Source organism: Haemorhous mexicanus, chromosome 3 (assembly GCF_027477595.1).
Source record: "Haemorhous mexicanus isolate bHaeMex1 chromosome 3, bHaeMex1.pri, whole genome shotgun sequence".
NCBI lineage: Eukaryota > Metazoa > Chordata > Aves > Passeriformes > Fringillidae > Haemorhous > Haemorhous mexicanus.
In genome coordinates, this window is record NC_082343.1 from 31,293,883 (window position 1) to 31,303,389 (window position 9,507).

Below are 9,507 nucleotides of genomic sequence, written 5' to 3' on the forward strand. Positions count from 1 at the left end.
ATTTGATAAGATTTTTAAGGTGTTACATAATTCTTAAGCAAGCTGGAGAATACCATAGTGGTATTTTGCAAGAAGTACTTTTCTGAGTATGGCTCATTTACCAGAAAAGAGACTATTTGCTTAGGTTTTTTTCCATAACTCACACAATTGTTCGTGTTAGAGACCTGTGCTCTGCATGCAAACCAGGAAAGACAAGCCAAAATAAACTTAGCAAGAATTAAAAACACAGCAATTACCTTGTAACAATTACAAACTTTGTAAGCAAGCATGATGCATCCCAGCAGGTACCTGCCATTACATCGCTTACTTCTGCTTAGTGTTGAATAAAACTTGCTGCTGTCAGCCTTGGAGGGACTTCTCTCTATCCAAAGTGCTCAGCTGAGGATAGAGAAGCTGTTTGTACTTCTAGCAGAGGTTGGAAGAGCTGTTATGTCACCTGACTGCTGGGATTTTAGCCCATCAGCCTTCCACAGATCCATCTCCCTTCCCAAGATTTCATAGGTTAGGTTATGAAGGCTGCACATACCCAGCTGACTTGTGCTAGCAATTCCTAGTGCCAGCTGTTGTGGGCTTGTGTTCCAAAGAACATTGTGAAGGGACTGCCCCTCCTCATAAACCCTAATTTGCAGATATTTGCTAAATGCCTGGGGTATGCATTTGTCAAGAATTTAGCCAGGAGGCAGGCTGGCTGACTGATGTGTGAAGGGGGAACCACTTTGTTTTCTCCCAGACTCCCAGATGTTTGAGGCTTAGAATACTCATATCCTACTGAGGGGTTTTTTTAATACATAACAGCTGGCCCTGACTTATTTTTTATCCTTCAGCCCCTGGACACCTTCAGAGATTGTAGTCTCACAGTTTCTGTGGGATTTAGTGAGCAGCTTGTCATTTCTGAAGCCTTCTGCAGGATAACCACTGTAATAAAATAGCTCTGGGACAGAAATTACCCTCTCATTTCCAATGCCTTGTGTTGTTCTCTCTTTGATTCCCTTCATTATCCTCAGTGACTTGAGGGATGAGTGGACCATGCTTTTGATCTTGCAGGGTAACTGAAGGCACAGATATTGTAAGAGAGAAAAATCTCTTGAATCTCACGGACAAAATATTCTCAAAATAAACACCTATTTTCGCTCCCCATTTTCCCCCCTCTGTGATTTTAAAGGATTCTGACTGCAAGGAACCCTGCAGGTCTGAAAGAAGGTAGGTGTATTGATGGATAACTTTTAATCCTTTATTTGTTATGTGTTTGGCACCTGTTTTTTGGCCAGCATGGCTGATTAACAGACTTGCTGTCACACAACTGACCAAGAACAATATATCAAAAACTGAATTTAAAAAGGTGGGAAAAGTACATATTTATTAAAGTAGTTAACAGTCTGGGGCCTCCACAATCACCTAAACCAGAAATATGGCATGACTAGCCTGGTCTGTCTGGGCAGATGGGAGAAGAGGGAAATTGAGGTCTGTTTTCTTACTTAGCTCTGCCACCATCCCCCCTGCAAGGGGTGAAATTCAGCTGTAAATCTGATGACAATTTTAAGTCTCACAAATTAAAAAAGACTTCCATGTACTTGCTGTCTGCAGAGGACCATTTCATCCTCCCTAGCACTGGATAAGTAACTGATGTTAAAATGTCTAAATGTTAAAACTATCATGGCTCTTAGAGGTAATAGAACATGTGGTCCCTACAGTGGTCAAAACCCTGTTTAAGCAGCTGAGCTCCTTTTGCTTACATGGTGTGCAATAAGCAGCACTGCAGAGAGATGCCTCATGCAATACTGGACTGAGTCTTAAATCCAGCTTCTTCCCAGGGTGGCAAGGAGGAATGTCCTGCTGCTCTGCTGCAGCCCTTCCTAAGCCTTTTGAGATAAAACAGGTATGGCATTCCTGGCAGGAGTGCAGACAGCCCTGGGTAGTGTAAATGAGCACTGCTTAGTCATGTGGCACACTCTTCCAGACACCCCAAAGAGGTTTCTGGTCCTACAAAGGTTCTCTGGAGAAATTGCTGAAGCAGGTTTTGTAGCAGAGATGAGAACCAAGGGCTTCTCCCCACTTCAGGCAATCTAGCCAGTTTTCTTCACAGCTTCACAAGGAGAGACTTGGAGGAGTCCTGTGCAGAAAAAAGCCCTCAGTCTGGTGGTTTGGATGCTCAGAGAGGAGGAAGAAGTCCTTGTCCCCCATTTGACCCTGTCAAGGGGTGAGTGCAAGAGACCTCCTCTCCTGTTGCTGGGACCATTGCTTCACTTGCTGACTCCTGCAAACAGCTCCAGCACTTCCAGCTGTATGTTAAACACAATGGGTGTTGTCTTTTGCAATGAAGTTTATCCTGTTGGGATAAGTGACATGGACTCTTAGAAAGCTGCCCCAAAAACTGATAGGTGAAGGAATAACCTACCTGGAGAGGAAGGAGTGCATTGGGTGCTGAAACTCCTCCTCCTCACCCAGATGGATAAACCTCAGCAGTACATATCCAAGTGTCTGGGGAATGTCAGAAGAAAATGATGAGAGGGAGGACCTTGCAGAACAAGGTGCCAGGTGAAGCAGAGTTTCATAACATGTGATCCCTACAGTGGTCAAACCCCAAATTTCACAAGAAGCACACATGTTTTTTCTCATCCATCTCTTAAAATTTGCTTAGCAGTGTTCTGTGCATTTCCCTTCTCCAGCTGGATTCTGCTAGAAGCCGCTAGTGGTCAGTGGTGGAAATTTTAATTACTGGTAGCTTGTTTTATAAGCTACAGGGAGCCAGACAGAGATAATTCCATAACCCTAAATTATAAATAATGTATTATCTAATAGAGATGCTGAAGTCCCTTTAGGCTTGCAAATCAGCCAGTTAATAACTTTTTGGCTTAGATGTACTGAACACTGTAATAACCTGATGTCATTTTGAACACAGCAATTAAGTATTCAGTTTACAAGACAAATTGAGACTCATTAGAGTCAATCAGGGAGAATTACACAAACTTAAATTGCAGATATTTATCACAGTTTCTCAGAAGAAAATTTTATTAGCTATTTTGAAAGAAAAAGCTGCTTCTTTGTTATTCTGTAAAATTACTGCCTTCTTTATAAAGAGCTTCTAATGATCTCCTGTTCCAATCCTAATGTTTTTTGGTAATCTGACTGCACCATGTTATTATAGGTCATTGTGAAATTAGAAAGTGAGTGTGACAAGTAGATCACACTGGCAATTTCTTAGCAATTTATTTTTTTAAGATTTTGCAATTGTGATGGCTAGAAGGAGGCAAAACTTTATTTTAGATAATGCAGTAGGAACTGACTCAGAAGCCAGTGACTTCCAGTACACTGGACAGAACAAAACCAAATAACCAAATAAACAAAGAAAACAACAAGTCAGGAAAAGAAATAGTGAGAATTTATATGCTTAGTTCATCATGTTTGCTTAACTGAGAAAATTTTGGGAATTTTCCAGTACTTTAGAGCTCAGTAACATAAGCAATTCACAGGCCACTTAGTTAAATACACAACACAGATATTCAATTATTTATGATTGCAATTTTCCATGATTTTAATACCACCCATCTTTGTAAGCTTTGTACTATATTTATCTTTTTTACAAGATTGACTAAGCTGTAATAAAGCTGCCAAAAGCCAATTACCAATTGGGGTAATACTTTGTAGCAGAGGAATCAGAATAAAACTATTTCCATTTAGCCAAGGATTTCAGCTGAAATATTAAGTAGCATCATGTCTGAAATTACAGGGAAAAAAAACAGGCTGAGGATGCTTTCCAGGAACTTTCTTAACATATTTTTCCCCCCCTCAATTTCTTTACAACACAGGAGACCAATGCTATTGGCTCCACCTATAGCACTTGGGGGCCCTATTGCATTAAGGCAAATTTTTATTATCAGTTGAATAAATCACAGAAAGACTCTGTTGATCCCTAACCTTTGCATCATTACATATGACTAACAATAAAGCTCCTGTTTCATCTCCCTGATTTCAGTAACAGCATGTTTCTCTTCTGGGTTACTGGGTATCATTCAAGTTTAGGCTGAGAGGTTGTGCTTTCTGAAGATGTAATTTACATGAACGTTTCTTGAAATGTCACAGTCAACTTCAGTTTCACTAAAGAACATTAGTATCATAAGACAACTGGAATTTGCATTCAAGTAACAGAGCAGGAAGGTTTGCAGAGAAAACAATCTAAAATGAAGTAGTTTTACCTTAGAAAAGTAGTTACTTTCCATAGGAAGTTTTGCCTGAATTTTCTTTATTCCACACAGAGAATTAGATGTAAAGACTTTGAGATACAGAACATGCTATGATGCAGCCTGACTGCAACAGACAGTTTATTACCAAATTTTATTCCAGACTTTATGTGTTTTCTGGAATTAGCTGCCATGTGGCCTGCTCTCAGAAGCATTTCAGGGTAGTTTATAAAACAGAAAAAATTGTACAGTTGGTGTTATTTGTATGAGACAATAAGCAATTCCAGATTCTGCTAGTTGTGACTTTTTGGGAAACATTTTACTTTTGAGAAATCCTTTCCAGTTTGCCAAGTGAAAAGTGGGATTAGGTTAGAGAGAAGACTCTCAATCCAGCTAACATACTGGATGTGTCCAGGTTGGCCAAGTAGCTGATTTGTTCCAGGATCCATCCAGAACATTTCGGAATCTCAGTTATCCATGCTGTGGTCATTGGCTGAATTTCTGTCCTGGGAGAACAGCTTTTCAAGCCAACTATTTTCTGCAGGTCTGAATTTTATTTCCCAATGAGCCTTTTCTAGACTTCAGCAACCATCAGAAAATATCCCTATTGCAGCCAAGATACTTGCAGTTCCAAGAATATCACAGTACAGAGCTGTGCATTGTTCTGTGGAAGCTGGATCAAAACATTAACATTTCAGACAATTCAGTTCCAAAATTCTGAGGCCACTTGCACTTCTAATCTGAATTTCTGCCTTGTTTACGTTAGCCTTCCTATTCTGGATTTTACAGAAGAGGGAAAAAAACCAAAGGACCAAATGACTTGGTGCAGATTACAGAGAAGTAAAATCAGCCATGACCAGAACCTCATTTTGTGCTGCCTGTATTAGCTTAAATTAGATTTGCAGCATTATTTGCTGTTTTGTTTCACAGTATTGTTAGGGATTTGGCAGAGGATTTGTTTATGTGTCAGAGAGCAGAATTATAAATAGCAATGTTTTGTTCCTACAGGTGCTGTTTCACAAATAAAATGACTGCAGGAAAAACAGAATCGGAAAATAATGTGCCACGTATCTGCTCTCAAAATGTATTAATTTATAACAGCAAGGCAAGTCAGCATGCATTTTCAAACAGTTCTTATAAGACTTCCAATTCCCCCAGACAACTTGCATTGCCCATGTGGAGATGAATCATTGCTGTCCTTGAAAACCTTGTACACTGGAGCTGGTGGGAAGCTGTGCTGCCAGTCATCCCGAAGGGCTCCTTTCTGTGAGCACCCACCAACTAGGGACACTGGCCCCTTAGAAAGCTTTCCTGCTTCACAAGTTTTCCTATTTAGCAAGCAAAACAACCTCTTTTATCAAGTTCTCCCCAAGACTGAGATACTCCCTGCTGCCTCTCTCTGCAAAGCCTGATGCACATGTGGGCCTCTTTCCCTAAAACTTTGTTAGAGGTGTGAGATTTTCTTTGAAATAAATTCTGCAATTTGTGAGCTGCTGCGAGGCAGTACTTTGAGACTTGGAGGGACTGGTCTTCTTGGTGGATGTTTTACTCCTGAGTCTAGGTCTCTGAGTGTTAGAGACTTGAAAACAGGATTCAGACTCACAGGGATTTATCCAGTCAATTACATCTGGAGAGAAAGAAGTAGAAAGAACTGTAGAAATTTTTAATTGCTATTTGCTTACTTTGTGAAGCAGGCATGACTGCAATGAATAGGCTGGGCCAAACATAAAGTGGTTAATTAATTCTGCTGGTGATCTGTGGTGGAATTTTTATCTATTGATCAGGAACAGAACCAAGCAGAACAGGAGACAAAAGAGGAAAATTGTCTCTATTAAAACTGTTTGGAGAGTGCTGTCTGAGAGGTCTAGTGATTACATATACATCTAAGTGGGGGCAACTGTTTGCCTGGGATTGTTTTCAGCTGTGTTACTTAGCTACTTGGTCATGTTATATGGCAAGATAAAACACTCACAGAAATGCTTTAAATTGCTTTATGTAGGAAACTTCTAGTCAGCCATGTCACAGTGTGTCTCAAGGCAAATTGCAGCAAAGCTTTAAATAATGTTTTGCAAATTACTTAGGATTTCATAAACAATATTTTTCTGGTTTTGATGATACTGAGAAATCATAATTATTCAAGTAAGCCTTTGCCTCTCTGGTGGCCACAGACAGGTGATTGAGACACTGTTTGAAAATACTGTCTCATATACTACTCAACATGGATAATATTTTTTTTGTTTCAGCAGTATATTGAGGAGCTGTGTTATTGCTCATAATGAGATTTGTGATATTAGAGTGGAAATTGTACCAGTAATTACTCAGGTCAGAATATCCTGACATGAGAATATAACATTTCTCAAACCCCAATTAACTGAACTGAATGATGATTCAGAGCTGTGCACAGGATATTATTGGTGACCTATAGAAATGATAAATGTATAATTATTTCTAGAACATTTAAGCCATCAAATACTTAAGCAATAGAAACATATTTATGATTATTTCCAATAGGAGCAGTAAAAGGAAGTACTTAAAACAACAGGTTTTAAATATGAGGTAGAACTTAGGGGTTTCAAAACCAGCAAAATTCTAAGATAAAAATACTTTTTTGGAACAATTTAAAAGCTGAGATAATGTAAACTCACTATTAATGTAGCCACATCAAATATAATTTTTCCACATTACACAACACACAGATCAGCAATCATTATGATATTAAAATCAAAGAATAAATTAGAGATACTTAATAACTCCAGTTGTATTAATATACTTTATTGAACAAGGTGCCTAAGAACATGTATCCTAATACTAAACATTGTAGAATTGTTGTGGAAACCATTGCAAAATGACATGCACATATAGCTAACTATTACAAAAAAAACCCAAGCAAAAACCCTCAACAAAAGCATTAAGTGGAATACTTCATAATAAGCTCTGGGGAAATGACACAAATCAAATTTCTGAAAAACTGGTTATGCCCTTATTTGGAAAAGGGCTGGATTTCATGCTTCAGTGTATCAAGGCAATTAACTAAACTAGGCAGAACAAAATATGTCCAGGAATTTTATAATTGGGTCTATGCCATCTGCAAAGTAGTTCTGGTCCCTGTGAAACTGTCTTCTCCTACAGCTTTATGGGCTAGAAATGGTATATGTAGCAGATATTGGTTGCTAGCATGAAGTTTTTATCAACGTAATTCCAGATTTGGTTTCAGAGAAGTGCACGAACTGCTGAAACATTTAAAGTTGTCTGGCCAGTCCTGTTCAGCTGCAAATCTGCAAATCTTTACATACAGGACTGGTTTACTAGTGAGCTTTGATTTCTATTTTTCCACTCCTAAATGTGAGGAGTGAAACAAGCTCAGGTTGTACAGGTGACTCCTGAGGTCACTTCATGAGTCGATTACATGCAGGTGGTTACCACAAGGGCTGATGATTATCTAGGCAGGAGTATAATCCTTGAAGCATCTCACCAAGAACTAAGGTTTCCTGTTTTTAAAATGGTACAGGATATCAGGTACAGTAGGAAGGGAGTGGAACATGATCTTCTCATTGCATCAGTAGAGCTTCTTTTTCAAGAAAGATCATTAAGACATTATAAAACTGTTCCTAAATGGATTTCTAGAAGCAGTGATTCATACATCAGAACAGTCCCTTCAGCACATACATGACTCTCTATTCCTATTTGGAAAACTTCTGAAGTGAAAAAAGATTTCTTTAACAAATCTGATTTATGCTAATATATTGCAACATTTGAGGAAATCTGTGCAAGATGTAGACTCGTCTACATAGGAAAAAATAAATTTCTGATTGAGGTGTGTTAGGGTCTGTATGAAATCATGCAAATCATAAAAACATAATGCATTTTCCTTGCTGTATTTCTGTCTGACACTGAAAATGTATATCATGCAATAAAGGTACTTCTGACCTGCACTTTCAAGTCCTATTTGTAGAATGCTCAGGCAATAATTAAATTTAAAAACTTTTGAGGATCCCTAAACATAATTTCCCTTTGTTGTATCTTGTAGGAAAGGTCTAGGAAAGTTTGAGCATGTGTAAAACCAGTCCCAATCCTAATGGACACCGATTTCAGACTGGATTACAATGATTTACATGGTAGTTGGGATTGAACAGTGAATTGAAGAATTCTTTACTTGACAGAAACTCCTGCTTACTTCTGGTGGTTAACCTCATTTTACAACCTTCTAGTTGTAATATGCACTGATTCTAAGTGCCTTACTTGGACTTAAAGCTTATTTTCAAAGCCAAGATAGATGGGATCTAAACCAGCTTTCACTGTTATGTAATACTGTGTGCGCTACTGTTCTGTGAGCTTACTTAGGGATGTTAAATTGACATTTAAATTGCGACTGCTTTGGAAGGAAGTCTGAAGATGTGAGACAGAGACCTTTGATGCAGAGATGTGGAAAAATACTCCAGCTAATGTTGAGTGAAAGCCATAGGATCCCAATCGCTTCAAAAAGTACAAATACCCTTAGAAATTTGGATAAAATAAAATTGTGCAAAAAAAGCAACACAAATACTAAAAAAAAATGCAATGAGGTGACACTTTGTTTTAGTTAAGGGGTTAAACACTTACTTGGAATGTAGGGATCTTTATTTAGCTCCATTTTTTGCCCAAGAGGATTCACATTTCCCACCACTCATGAAAGTCCCTCACCTGACAGAACAGTCTGGTTTGGATCGCATCTACTGTTTTTATTGCTCTTTCCCTTTGCACAAATCAGCACTCTGCTGACAGGACTGGGTCTCAGGACTCCTATCCATCTGCTGAACTTTTGAGACACTACACACAGTCATTAATTGCCTCTTCTCTTCATCTTGGTGAAATTTTGGGTCTTTTTTGAAAGGCTAGGCAGCTTTTCAGCAGGACTGAGGTGATTCTCCATCCAGAAAATAACAATTAAGGACACGTGGTGTGGAGAGTAGGAAGTATGGGTTAAAGTGTCTCCAGGGTGAAAAGGTGGCAGTGAATCCTCAGCACTGAAAAGGAAATGCAAATTCTGCAATGCACTTCAGTCTGTTTGCTTCCTAGAAAACATTTTAATATAAAAGAATACAGTATGGGGTAGAAAAGTACTGGGGGTAAGCTCTGTAGATATAGTAAGAAGTACATGCCAATTAATCTGGATGCTCATTGTTTTGTAATTATTTTTAATAAGTGAACATTTTTTTCTGTCTTCTTGTGTCCTTGTTGGCTTGTTTGTTTGCTTGTTTCAATCTTACAATGGATGTCATTCTGCTATGCAAATAATTTAGAATTCAGTTCCTCTTCACTGACCTTGATAACTGCCTTCAGAAAAAAAAAA